Source organism: Cotesia glomerata, linkage group LG4 (assembly GCF_020080835.1).
Source record: "Cotesia glomerata isolate CgM1 linkage group LG4, MPM_Cglom_v2.3, whole genome shotgun sequence".
Classification (NCBI taxonomy): domain Eukaryota; kingdom Metazoa; phylum Arthropoda; class Insecta; order Hymenoptera; family Braconidae; genus Cotesia; species Cotesia glomerata.
Window position 1 is genome coordinate 28,739,600 of NC_058161.1, and position 15,359 is coordinate 28,754,958.

The following is a 15,359-nucleotide window of genomic DNA, read 5'->3' on the forward strand; positions in this document are numbered from 1 at the left end:
TAAACAATTAAAAAAAAAAATTTTTTTCTGGAGTTTATTTTTCGATTTTTAAGTGCTAAAATTTCAGTTTCATATTTTTTTTTTTTAAGTTTTAATGATTTTGTAGAATTTTTTATAACATAAAATTCAAAATTTTACAATTTGAAATATAAAATTTTTACTCTTTAAAATTCAAAAAAAAAAATTATAAAATTTTCTTTTAAAAAAAAAAATCTTTTTACGCCCCTGATGAAAAAATTTTAATTTTTCAAGACATTTACGGAATTTAAATAAAAATCACTTTTTACAACTGATAATTAATTTATACAAAAAAAATTGATTAAAAATAAAATAAAATCTAGCTGTCACTTGACAATTTTTTAATTTTCCAACTCGCAAAAAATTATTTAAAAAAAATAGCATTTTTAATTTTTTAAAAATTTCTGTCATTTTTTTTTGTCATAATTTATTTGTTAAAAAAATAAAAAAAATGATCAAATATCTGCTGAATAAATTTTTATAATAAAATGTATAAGAAATAAAATCTACTCACAACATGGCGACGAAACAAGGTTGTACGTTACTGAAGAAACGAAAGAGAGAAAAGAAGGGAGTGGTAGCCATTGCTAGTGGCCGCCATGTTTTTCACCAAGTGGGGTGTTTAGAAGGCCGGGGTGAAAAAATCATCTCTCAGGATATGCAGGTAATTAATAATCCCTTATTTCTCGATAATTACATTAAAAAACAACCCACAAACATTATTAACTAAATAATTGACAGAAAAACATTGACACACTAGAAATATTTAGCAACGTCATTTGGTGAAATCGCACATAGTCCGTCGTTATGACTCACGTACCAAACGCGTAGTCTACGACAAGGTTATTTCCAATTATTTTAAATATTTTCGTCAGCTATCACAACAAATCCATGGGTTATTGCTCCTCTCTCTTCGTCATTGGGTGACTAAAAAATAATTCTAAATTTTTCTTCTTTTTATTAATCTGGACAATTGTCACCAACAATTTATTTATTTAAATATTTAAATATAATATTCCATTAGTCATAGAGATTGCATCATTTATGTCCATTATTTCTCTACTTCTACTCTACTAGTTTTCATTTTCTTCTCAAGCTCTTTAACTTTACTATTGATGTTTTTTTATTTTTATTTCTTCCTTTATTATCATTTTACTCTTTTAAATGTCCTTTTAACCTTTGCGCGGGATTATTTCACTATACATTCCATTACTTTTTTATGTGCCATTTTTTTATTGATATTTGCTATTTAGGTCAAATTTTGTTTTTCCAAAAATCATTTTTTACTGTTTAAAAATTAGAAAATTAGAAAATTTTTTTTAATTAGTCTTATGTAATAATTTTATTGAAAATTAATAATTATAAATTTAAAAGAGAAAAAAAAAATTTTTAATTTTTCTAATTCATTTTTTATGAAATTATGACATTAATTTAAAGTTAGCAGTCGCGTGACCATTTTTTATTTTTTTTTAATAAATAAATTTGCTCCAAAAAATTATTTCTAAAAAATTGCATTTTTTATTTTTTTTTCATTTTTTTCAACATAATTTATTTGTTAAAAAAATTTTAAAAATTATAAAATATCTGATAAATTAATTTTCATCATGAAATTTAGAATTTAATCCATAAAAATTTAACAAATTTTGAAAGTTTTAATTTATTTCTTCTAATTATTTTTATTATGTTAAAAAACAAATTTTGTGGTCGCTAAATTTTTATCTTACATTAAAATATTGATTAAAAAAATTTCTTTTTATAGTCAATTTTTTTTTTTAATCTAATTTTACCGAAGTTGGATTAAAAATCATTTGCTACATAAAAATTTACTCCATTTTTTAATAATTGAACAATAAAATTTTAAATTAGTCATTAGCAGTCACTAAACAATTTTTTAATTGTATTTAAAAAAAAAATTTGTTCCAAAAAATTATTCTTAAAAAATTACATTTTTTATTTTTTAAAATTTCTTATAAAATTTATTAAATATATGCTAAATTAATTTTCATAAAAAATTGACAAAAATTTTTCTTTTCGGCTTTAAATTTTTATTTGAATTTTAAGAAGAAATAAAAAAATAACAATAAATTTTTACTCTCAAAATTTGTCAAATAATTTTTTATAAAAATTTTTATTGCAATAAAAAAAATTTTTTTTCTTAAGAAATGATAGAAAAATTTTTAAAATAATAAACAATAAAAAAATTAAATATATGAAAATTTTGATTTTTATTAAATCTGTAAAATAATTATTAAAATCAAAAAATATTTTTTTTTTAGTGTCAAAATGGGAAGGAGATTTAATTTTTCCTTCATAAAGACATGCCATCCCATCAACGACAGCGGAACCTCCACCCAGGTACGACAACCGGAACTACTGTAACTTAATAAATAAAAAAACAAACAATAGAAATCTTAAAAAAAAGTCAACATCTAAGAACTCGTTTAAATAAAAGAATAAATATAAAAAAAAAAAATAAATAAATAAATACAAGAGCAAGAACAACCAACAGGATTTACCGATAATCTTCAATCTCGAATCTAAAATCTTCAAATTAAAGGAACAAAATTCAACGGATTCATCGTTACAGATTAAAAATGTGGTTTTATGAGTGATTAATTTTATTAGTAACATATTTATTAAAAGAGTTTGAAGTAATTTAGTGGTGGTGGTGACCTAAGTCACTTTTGAGGACGGACAATAAATTTAATTAAAAAATTTATTGGTAAGTTATTTTTAATATATTATTATATTAATTTATTTTTAATTATTAATTATTAATTCTTACTAATTATTTTTTATTTTAGTTCCTCAGATTGGTTTCACATGTAACATGTATTTAAAATTATTAATTTTGACGCTAATATCTGTTTTCTAGGTGATATTTAAGTATTAATTATTACAAACGGCACATGTAATTAAAACGCTTGAAAAATCTCGAATTATGCAAAACCTGTTATATGAAAGATTTTAAATATTTCAATTGTATATTACAAGAGAAATAATATTGAATAAAAGTTATCGTAATTACTGATAATATTATTCGAAATATTATAATTCAATATTTGTTTAAATTTGATGTCTGAGTCATAAATTTTAAAAGCTTAAAATAAATAATTTTAAATACTTAAATTTAAATAAAATGATTTTAGTTATAGTTTAATTATTGTTCATTTAAAATTGGATTTTTAAACAACTAATTAATAATTTCCTGAAGGTTTATATAAATTTTTGAACATTTCAAAAATTTATGTTAACTGCCCAGATAGCCAGTTGATGGTAACTTGTATAAAATTTCAAGTTTAATATTGGCTATTTGCCTCATTAACGACTTTGTAGCAAATTGACATCTATTTATATGTTAAAGCCGTTTGGTGTAAATTTGAGGAGCAGATTGATGGCAGACTTACTGTAAAAGTTGGAACGCAACATTTGCGCTTAATTTGCTTGCAAACTGCATGCAGATTGACAGAAGCTTTAGAATTTTTTGTCTTATCAATGAAAAATGGGCATGTCAGGCTAAGCCAGAATGCCAAACATTGGGTCTCTTTGGCCGAACTAAGTCCTGAGTAAACTTAGTAAGAATAAGTGTAGTAAAAAATGCTTTAACTAAGGTAAAGTACCTAGTAGTTAAACAGGTTTCAAAGTAAAACGTATTTGACCCTACTTTTGATATATAAAGATGTAATTATTAGTTTAAATTAGTGATTTTCATGAAAATATAAACAATTTTGAATTAATTGAAGTACAAAATAGCCCAGATAATTGATTATTTATATTTTGACGTTTTTAAGATAGACTATGAAAGGGGTAAGCAAAATTTTTCAACGTTTTATTGAAATATCAAAAGAATTATAACATTATTAAATAATATCAATATTTAATGTATTCATTTAAAAATGAGAAATATCTGTATTTAATTTTTTAATTACATAATTTTATGAATGACAAAAGCAAATTTTTCAATTATAAATAAAAAAGGCCATTCGGCAGCCGAAATGGAAGTAGATTTTTCAAATAAAAAAAAATTGATTTTTAATAAAATAATATAATAACACTGATAATGTATAAGTTAATTCATGAATTAAAAACAAAATTCAATAATAAATTTAAAACTATTTACAATAAATTTTGGAAAAAAAAATTATCTTGTGAAGAAAAAGTTTCTCAAATATTTACCAAAGAATTGCACAGATTATAAGATTTGAATTATAAATGTCCAGAATTTTAAGTAACTGCTGAGAAACAACAGTTTTCAAGTTAATCAGAATTTTGCAACCGGATAAAATTTTAGTTGAAGAAAACAATGGTTAGAACTAATTTGTGACATATTTACTGACAACCTACCCGAAAACATTACACAAAAGACTGATCAATATCGTAATTATTGAATTTACATCATGATTAACCTATGATGTAGACAATAATTCTAAAACGGCTGCAACAGTAAAACTGTTTCATTAAACGAACTCTAAAAGGAGTAATATTGAGGCTACTACCCCTTCTAAGTAGTGAAAATTAAAGCTTATTAAAAGAGCTTTACGATGCATTTTACCGAATTTCAATATTTTGTCTAGTTCAGTAATTATACCAAGTTGAAGTAGTAAAAACATCAATTTTTACGATTTTCAAAATTTCAAAATCCTGTCATTTCCAAATTACTCGCCCGATTAAGCTCATCTTCGAACTTAACCTTGGTCTTGATCGATAGATAAAGCATGCTGAGTTTGAGAAGAATCGGTCATAAATTGAAAACGCTATCGTGCTGACAAACCGCGTTATATCGTATAAATATATATATAAACTTTTGAACTATATATATTTTCTGACTCAGCTCGACAAACTAAGTCAGAAAATGGCTAAATTTTTCAAAAGTTGCGCCATGAGGACGGCTGCAATAGTTAGATTTTTATAAAATCTACTAAAAACTCAATTCAAAATGTTCAATAATTTTTAACTACACTTATTTTTAGCTGTAAAAATTATTTAATTTGCAGTAATTAATACAAATCACAATGCTGATCACTAGTTTATAAACCTATTAGATATTAGGGTGCTGTTAAAATTATACGGCTCCAGTTTGTTCAAGTTCTGGATACGGCTTTGAAAATTTGGAGATATAGTTAGACGCTAAAATTTAATATAAAAATTATAGCTTATGTCTGCAAAAATATATATTATTTAGAAAAGACTATTTCATTGGGTGGTACAATTTTTTTTTTTGCCCTCCGGGCGGAAAGTGGCAACTTTCGTCCCGCTGCACTAAACAAAGTTGCCGCTTTCCGCCTTCGTCGGACAAAAAAATAGTATACACTCCACGGGAAGTAAATAAGAAAGCCTCAGATCACATGTTTGTTGACCTCGGCTTCGCCTCGGACAACAATTACATGTGATCTGAGACATTTCTTACTTTACTTCCCTAGGTGTGTAATATACTATTTACTTGAAATGATGATATATCATTTTTTTTTTTATTGATTGTTCGATTTACGGCTTAGTACCTTTTTCATGAAAAAAATAGCATCTATCGGTGATTCTAGACATGTTAACTTTTAAGTTAACAAAAATATAATTGTTTTATAATTGAAAAAACTTACAGAAATCAATTACTTATAATAAATATATGGATTTTTTATTACAACAATTCGATAAGTCTGTTCAAGTACTGGTCCCATTTTTATGAGTGTTCAGATACTGGGTACTTTACATTACTAATTCTTACTAAGTTTACTCAGAACTTAGATCGGCTGGACAGACCCCTTGATGGCTACTTGGATGCCAACTGACAGCAGATTTTGGCTTTCCAACTTTTGTAGTCAGCTTGCCTGAAATCTGCGCCTTACACTGGCACCAAACTGCGTTAGAAGATTGGCGTTAACCTAACAGCAATATTTGAAAATTCTGGATTTGTAGCCAACTTGACTTCCAATTGACACCAATCATTGGACAGTAACTTTTGTACTGTTATTTTGGTTATTGGGTAATGTTTCAATTAGTTGTTTGTCCGTTCAAAATGTTAAGTTGCAGCTAAAAACCGTATCCACTTGAAATTTTGAGAAAAACTTTTTTCTCAAAGAAGGTTCAGAAAGATGATAGTTTTGTAAGTTTTAGCGGCACGAGCACAAAATTTTGAAACAAGACTAACATTTTTATAAAAATATTTTTCTTGTACTTACTCCCCGCTATTGAGATCAATAATTTTCAAAAATTGGGGAGGTATTTAGCTTTACGAATTCAAGTCGGGTGGAGAAGCTATTCTTACAGAAAAACAATAACTAAATATTCTCACCTTACAATCCTGAAACCTCATAAATTTGAGCACTAGCTTAAATTTCATAAATTTAGAGACTTTAGATCTATAATAAAGTTTGCTTAATACAAATATGAAAGAAATAATGAACTTTTGATTTTGATTTCTTGATAAAAAAAATTTAATATTTAATTTAAAATCTTAAAATTTTTTAATTATATCATTTTTCAAACACCGGTAATATTTTGAACAAAAGTGTTTATTTTGTTTTAAAACAAAATTTTTTCGTTGAAGTAAAATTCTAAAAAACTTACTGTCAATTCAACAGTTTTAAATTATTAAAGTTATCTTCTTGAAATAAGAAAACTGAATATTTTTAAATAATATTAAAATTAAAAAAAATATGTCTGTTTTTGAATCAAGTAATTTTTTTGTCAATATGAAGAATTATAATATTACTTAACATATCTTTACAAATTTATAAAGTTATCATAATTGGTAAATCAAGTTTAAATACATTAAAAAAATTATATAATTAAATTCATTACACATGAATAGTTTATGTTTGTGTATATTATTAAGAAACTTATGTTTAATTAATTTTTTTTTTAATTATTTACAATTATATTAGCTTTGCACAAAATAGAATATTTAAAAAAATCATTTAATATAATCTCCTCTGTAATAGTAACAGAGAGAGAATTTTTTCTTGTACTTTTTACTTGTACACCTTTCTCGGTTTTTACAAGGCTGATCTCCCCTCTTTCTCCTAGCATTTACGCTTTCCTTGCTCTTCTTCTATATTGGACCTCAGCAAGTCCCACCCAACACTTTCTCTGCTTTATATTGCGGCTGTAGACCGACTTGTGCTTTCTGTACCGCATTTGCCCTGAACCTCACCTAACATGGGAAAAACCACAGAGAAAACCCATGATAGTACAGTCGGAGCTGGGCTAAGTCTACAGTGATTGATAAGAAACTCTTCTTTATCGACCACTGGAGCATTAGGCCCCTCTCCTAGTGTGCAGAGACCCCTCGCGCTAACCAACGCCGACTAGAGTGGTCACCCATTCAAGTTGTTGCTTAAATAGGTGATAACCCAAGTCAGACGTGTGCCGCCCGGCTACACGGAAAGAAATACATTGCGGATATCCCTATGTCGTTGTATTGCATTGCTATAAGCCCTATGCATATAGGATTATCTACTATACTGTATGGTACCAAAATCTTTGCGTCTATTACACGGGCGCATAGGAGGCTTGACGTGACAGCATTGCCGCCAGCCCCATACACGGGAAAAAATTTCTGGGAAAATTTACGATACAACTATTGTAAAGCTGGACTATACTTTTATTACTATTAATTGTCAAATATTTTAGAAGAAAAAATACTATTTATTCATGATAAAATACGATATTACTATTGTAAAAGTAAGAGATGAAAATTTCCAGTGCTGCCTCTGTATCTTTTCAATAGAACTATAGCAAATTTTACAATAGTTGAATTGGAATGTTTCTCAATTAGTTTGAGTGATGGCCGTGCACAGCGCTAGACTTCGAGTTTATGTAAATGTTAAACGATATGCTTCTTAGTTCATCTCGGATAGCGTAGAGGGACAGTCTCTGGCTACCAACACAGAGTTCTGGGTTCGATTCCCAGATAGCACGAAAATGTCGCTTTCTTTTTCGATTACTGTACAGGTACCAATTAGTCCAACCTTCTATCTCTCCCTCCTTAATATTTCTTTAAAAAACCAACTATAAATTTTTACAATAGTTGAATTGTAAAGTTCACAAACACATATTGTTTAATTTGCTCTATAGTGTTCGACTTTTTACGACTCTTGCTAGTCTTATTTGTTGGATAAAATTTACAATAGTAGATCGTAAAAATTACTAAATGAGAAGTATAGTCCACTGTTACTATTTTATTTAGTAAAAATTACAATAGTAAAATAGTAAAAACTCCTTCAATTTTCTTTCCGTGTAGTGCATCGCAGATGTCGCAATGCTACTAGTTTTTCCCGCGATATTACTTAGCGCGACAATCAATAATTCTATCGAATTACGGCCAGTATTTCATGGGTACAACTACTGTACCGACATAAAAATTCATAAATTAGTAAAACTACTTTGAAATTAATTGTAACATTAAACTAGTTTAATACAAAATTTTTAAATATTTTTCGTCGAACACACTGATAGAAGGATTTGTTTATATTTAATAAGCTTTATTAACTGTTAATAAATGATTTTTTAACAGGTAACAAATATTTATTAACAGTTAATAAGTAATTTGTTTAGTACAATTTATTAACTGTTAAAAATATTTATTAATGGTTAATGAATATTTGTTAACTGTTAACGAATATTTATTTAAAATAAAAAGTAAAAATAGCAATTTCCTTTTGACACTTTTTATAACCCTATAGCTGGAATACATGATAATAATTAAATTCACTAAATAAATTAACGTTTTTAATATTTAAAAATATAAAAGATAATTATGAGCTATGATAAAATTTGCTATTTTATAATAAATGTTATTATAATGTAATATAATTAATGCAAATAATTTATAAAGATGATTTTTATTTGTAAACCATCTTTTCTTTATATCATATAACATTGCAAATTGCAAGCGAAACAAATTCACTCTACAAAATATTTACTAATTGTTAATAAATATTTCTTAACTATTAATAAATACTTATTAACTATTAACAAATGTACTTTCCACCCAAATAGATATTTATTTAATGTTAAAAAATATTTATTAAAATTTAATAAATTAAATAATTGTCTTCAAATAAATTAAATTATTAACAGTTAATAAATCCTTCTATCAGTGCATAACCCATTCAATTAATTAAACTAATTTTGTTACTAAGGTAAAAGCCCCAATAGATGATCACGTACCAGTATATGATCACTCCATGTATTTGTATATCTATATTCACAAATATGGGTATACAAATACATGGAAGTGAATATATTGGGAGACTTTAACTCTAATATCAGCATAAGAGATATAACAATAACGGATAGACTGTTCTGCCAGGAGCATCGTAAATGTCGCTATATATATAACTATAAAGTAGTCAGTACTTGTCTCGGATAGCTTAACTGGTAGAGCCCTTGGCGCGTAACCGAGAGATCTGGGTTCGATTCCCAGTCTGGGCTGTCTGATTATTTTTTCAATTACGGAAAAATTCCCACTGAGTAGGTCCCCCCCCCCCTTTTCCCTATCCGTTCTTTCCCAACTCCCTTAAAAAAAATTTGCTTTGATATGGTTGATGTTACTATTCCCACCATAGCCAAATCATCTATGCTGACGATTTTTATATCGAATCAAAATCTTCTAAACCATACAGTATAGTGTTCACACCCATAGTAACATAGTGATATCCGCAATGTATTTCTTTCCGTGTATCTCTGCCATTTTTAGAGGTTGGCAACGTAACGCACATATTTTTAATTATAATCACTGAAAAAAATAGTGGTGCGTGCCGGGATCGAACCCGGATCCCACTCTTTCGAAAAGCGGGCACCGAGCCGACTAGGCTATTGCCAGCCTCTGTAATAGTAACATTCAATTTAAAAATAAAAATTTTTATTTTTATTTTTAAAATTCTTGCTTAAGGATTAAAGATACGGTAAAATTAATAAGGGAATTTTTGGTGAGAGGATTTAATTCTCTATAAAAAAGACCTGACTGGCCTTTTATGACAAAATATATCTCGAAACTTTTAGTTTCGAGAAAATAACGATATATAAAGTTTTAACAGAATTTGAGTACAATTTTTAACAGAAAAATTCATTTCTGCTATGATAAAACGTTGTAACTCGAGATAAGTTTTCTTATCGTAACAAACTAATGCTCATTTTGATAAATAAATGGAATTATTATGACAAAACGCTGTAACTCGAAGAATTAAATGTTATAACTGTAGTTCGGGACTTTCCGCAATTCTTCGGCTCGCCATAGGACAAGCCGATTATAAAAAATTAACGATTTACAGCGTTTTGTTGTAACAATTTTTAATTTTTGTGTAAGGCCTGAAAAATGTCGTATCTCCGAGGGCATAAAAAAAATTTCCTCTATTTTCATTTTTTTTTTTAATTTCCAACACAGAAAAAAAAATTTACTTGAATCAAGTAAATAATTTTGAAGAATTTTATCTTCTTGATTTGAGTAAAAAAATTCTTAAACTAAAAAATTTTCCTTGGTTTAAGTAAATTTTACTTGATTCAAGAATTTTTCGTCAATGAAACTCTTAAAAATTATTTTCTTCGTTTAAGAATTTTTCTCTTGATTCGAGTTAATTTTTTTTTCGGTGAATGTAAACGTTTTTTTTGAAATAGTAAAATTTTTATGATACCCTATCATTAAGTGACACAAAAAAAACCTTTTTAGCTCTGTTACGACAAAAAGCAGCGTATCTCGAGATATCTTCAATATTTCAGCCACAATCGTAACTTAAAACTTTTGAAAACTATGGATAAGTTTTATAACTTTATTTTTTAATTTTGAAAACAGGAAAATAGATAGAGCAAAATTGATGAGGATTTTTTTCGTAGAAAATTAAATTTTCTATAAAAAAGATCTGAAATGATTTTTTTGTATCTTCAATATTTGAGCATTAATAATAATTGTTAAATTTTGAAAAATAAAAATAATTATTTCCAGAGAGATGATCACCCCGGAGGCAGTGGAGTTAGCAAAATTAAAAGGTTCATGGTGTAGATCGCTGCTTAGGGAATGAGGAATCCGGGCCTACGTTTAGTCGGGCTCACGACGTCACCAAGTGGTGGCGGCGTATTTGGCACACGGGCCGAGGAGGAGTTGCGACATTGGCTTGAATCACGCTTGGATGCATTGGGTATAGACCCGGTTGCGTACTCGCGTTTTGTACTTAGCCTTTTACGTCGCCCCCCCGACTCGGCCCTGAGTCCTCTCGACGAAGACATTGACTTTGCCGTGGTTAATCGTCCTGCCGGTGGCGGAGGTGCTGGTGCTGGAGGACGTCGGCATCACCATCGTGTCAGACCTAGAGCCCGGATATCTGGTGATCGTGATCAGCGACGTGCTGTTGTTCAATGTCTCACAAATGCTGCTGATCAGGTAATTTTGTTTTTATCTAAAATTATTTTATTCCAAATCTAAAAAAATTTTTTTTAACAAAAAATTTATTGTGAGAAAAATTTTATATAGTCTCACATTACTAGATTTTTTAGACCACGCGTATGACGAGAAAAATAGACACATAAAATATTCTATAAAGTAAAAGCCCCAATAGATGATCATGTACCAGTATATGATCACTCCATGTATTTGTATACCTATATTTGTGAATATTATCATAAATACTTGATACAATAAATTTTTATATTTGATCAAGATTTTCAGATACTTTAGGGAAGCAGCGCCACCTACTTTAGCTGAAAAAAAAATTTTCTCACCTTGAGAAAATTTTTCTCTTGAATATTTGATACCCATTTTATATTATTTTACCGTGCAATTATACATATTGAATGAAAAAAAATGATTCAATATTATTTGATCTTCTCATTTGACATATTAATCAATAAAAATATTAATGAAAATTTACTTCTATCAAGAACTAAATTTTTTGGAGCAAGAGGCTGAATTTTTTCAAAACAACAAGATTTTCTTGACTTAAATAAATTTTCTTGGATCAAGATACGTATTTCTTAAAGCAAGAGAAATAATTTATTTGGAATAAGTGAAATTTATTGTGTAAAAAAAAAATTTTTTTTTTGCTCAAGAAAATAATTAGGACGAAAAAATATTTTCTTGGCTCAGGTTAACCTTTTTTTTCTATGTAAGAAATTTCTTAATTTTTTTTTCTTTTAAAAATCAACTATAAGGTAAACGCCCCAATAGATGGACGGTTAAGCAAACTTCCATGTTCTTTAAGCAAAACAATATAATAAAATGTAAATAATTTGTAATAAAACAAATTATATTTATGCAATAATATGTAATTAACTAGAAAAAAATAAGCAAAACTTGGTAAAATTTCGTAGTAATTAACAGAAAAGAAAAATTGAAGAAAAAGACCAAAACTCCAGTAGATGGACAAAATCTCCGGTAGATGGACAGCTAATACCATTAAATGAACACTCCTTACAAATAATATTTTTAACTTATTGCTTATATCAGAAGTAATGAATTGTTTAATTTTTTTTTTTCTAAAAACTAAAGCTTGATAGTAATTTTCAAAATATATCGGAAATTAATTTTACTATCCTTTAACACGTCGTACTCTCTTATACAAGATAACGCTAAATATATATTAATATAAATAGATTATTAATTAATAATCTATATAAATTTGTAAAACACAACGTTCAAAATATTTTATGTTGCTTTTAAATTTTCTTTTTGCAGTTTTTTTCTTACGTTCAGCTTTTTCTTCCTTGTCTTTTAATTTCTCTTTTTATTTTCTTCATTTTTCTAATTTTTTTATTTTTCTGTACCTTCATTTGATCTTTGTCTTTTTTAATTTAACAAATAGAATTGAAAAAAAGTAAGAAGATTCACCATGTAAACACAATGTTCATCTATTGAATAGAATTTATAAGTATTAACAATAGATAAGCAGTCAATTTGCTTATTTTCTTTCTATTTTATTATTAAAAAACCATATTTATAGGTTTTTTCGTAAAATGTGAGTATAATCAAATGCACATACCTTACTTTTTTCATTATTTTAAATAATATCACTGTTAAAAATTTCTATAGTATTTTTACTAAAAATGTGTTGGAAGTAATTACGAACCACGATATAGTAATTATAATACTTAGTTTTGTAAATTTACTCCACTATTTATTCCAAGTCAATTTAAGAAAATTACGAACTAGTTTCTGTAATTTATTAAACATCTATCGGCAATTTGTTTAATAATATTAAAATACAGATATTGTAATTTTACAAAACAAATTCTATTAAAAAAAAATATTTCTATTCTATTAAAAAAATATTTATCTATGTATTCATATATATATATATATATATATATATATATATATATATATATATATATATATATATATATATATATATATATATATAAGTAGTTGTTAGTTAAAATAATAAAAAAGATTAGATTTACACTGTTAAAAATTTCTGTAGTATTTTTACTAAAAATGTGTTGGAAGTTTTTACGCACCACAATATAGTAATTATAATACTTAGTTTTGTAAATTTACTCCACTATTTATTCCAAGTCAATTTAAGAAAATTACGAACTAGTTTCTGTAATTTATTAAACATCTATCGGCAATTTGTTTAATAATATTAAAATACAGATATTGTAATTTTACAAAACAAATTCTATTAAAAAAAAATATTTCTATTCTATTAAAAAATATTTATCTATGTATTCATATATATATATATATATATATATATATATATATATATATACTAACTATATATATATATATATATATATATATATATATATATATAAGTAGTTGTTAGTTAAAATAATAAAAAAAGATTAGATTTACACTGTTAAAAATTTCTGTAGTATTTTTACTAAAAATGTGTTGGAAGTTTTACGCACCACAATATAGTAATTATAATACACAGTTTTGTAAATTTACTCCACTTTTTATTCCAACTCAATTTAGGAAAATTACGAAACAATTTTTTGTAATTTACTAAACATCTATCGGCAATTTGTTTAACAATATTACAATACGGGATTGTAATTTTACAAAACAAATTCTATTAAAAATGTTTTGTAAGTTTAGTACTCCGAGAAAAATATTCAATATATATTCATATATATATAGGTAGTTGATAGTTGAAATAGTAAAAAGAATAATTTGATTTTGATATTTGATGTGATTTTATTTTTATGAAGCGCTAATTATATTTTCCGGAATTTGGCACTTCATACAGACCTTAATTTGCTAATCATTAAATATGAAGTGAAAAATGCATTTGCCCTAACTAAGAATCGAACACGAGCCACGCACTTGCCAGACCGATACCTAACCCCCTACGCCGTACGACCGATCGGTGGTTCAATATCTCATCATTCTTATAAGCTAATCCTACGGGATAATGGAGCATTACGACTTATTTTTACATCATTTGTGTTATTTGATGCTGTTTATTGATGGAAAATAACTAACTTTTACATTATTTATAATCATTAAATATTATAAAAATTAGAGTCTAACATATACTTGTTCAAATATATCGATTCCGAAATGATCATTCGAAAGTAATATTAAAATTTATAAAAGATAAACGATGCCTCAAATTTCTTATTAGTAATAAGTTATTACAAATAATCAACTATGAGACTTAAAATTAGTAAAAATAAATATGAAGGACATGTTGTTTTTTGATACATCAGTCTACATCAACAAGTAGACGCTATTATGGTTCAAATTTATAATCGTATTGAACTTCGGCTTTATAATTAAAAAAAATTTTTTTTAATATTTTCAAAAACATAAGAAAATGACTTATAAAAATCCCAACTTAGAGTATTTAAAACTAATTTTTCCCATTAGTTTTATATAAAACATATCTCAAAAAGTTATACTGTATAGTGATAGAGAAATATATTCAATAATTATGATTTAACAAGCGAGACCATCTTTTTCTCGTTTTGCTCTCACGGAGTTCAACGGAACTATCTCTGTCGCACTCCCAACAGCACAGCAATTGCAGTTTCGATTGGTATCACGAAACGAATGAAATTTTTGAAAAACGCTTTGTGGTGAAATAGTTTATTAAATTATCTATTATCTCAAAAACGTTTTTCCAAAATTTCCATTCGTTTCGCTAAGCCGATTGAAACTGCAATCACTGGTCTCGGCTGTTAAATTAAAAGTGAAAAATTAAACACTGAAGATTTCGAAGGTGATTATTCTCACCTAAGAAAAAATAAGTATCTCAAATAATTGATTGTCTACTGAATATATTGTAGATGTTTACGAACATTAAAGTTGACCATAAATAATCAATGGAAACTTTTATTTTTTTATTTTTATTTTTGAATTATGGGGAACTATTTAATTATGCATAAAATTGAGAAAAAACGGC

The 15,359-nt window shown here is 26.6% G+C and overlaps 1 long non-coding RNA gene across 1 annotated transcript; it reads left to right on the forward strand.

Moving 5' to 3' along the window:
* Window positions 1–560: 560 nt before the first annotated feature.
* LOC123262963 lies at window positions 561–11,386 on the forward strand. The gene is made up of 3 exons (XR_006509063.1): window positions 561–682; window positions 2,295–2,740; window positions 10,955–11,386. It is a non-coding gene; the product is annotated as an uncharacterized LOC123262963 (long non-coding RNA).
* The last annotated feature ends 3,973 nt before the right edge of the window (window positions 11,387–15,359 follow it).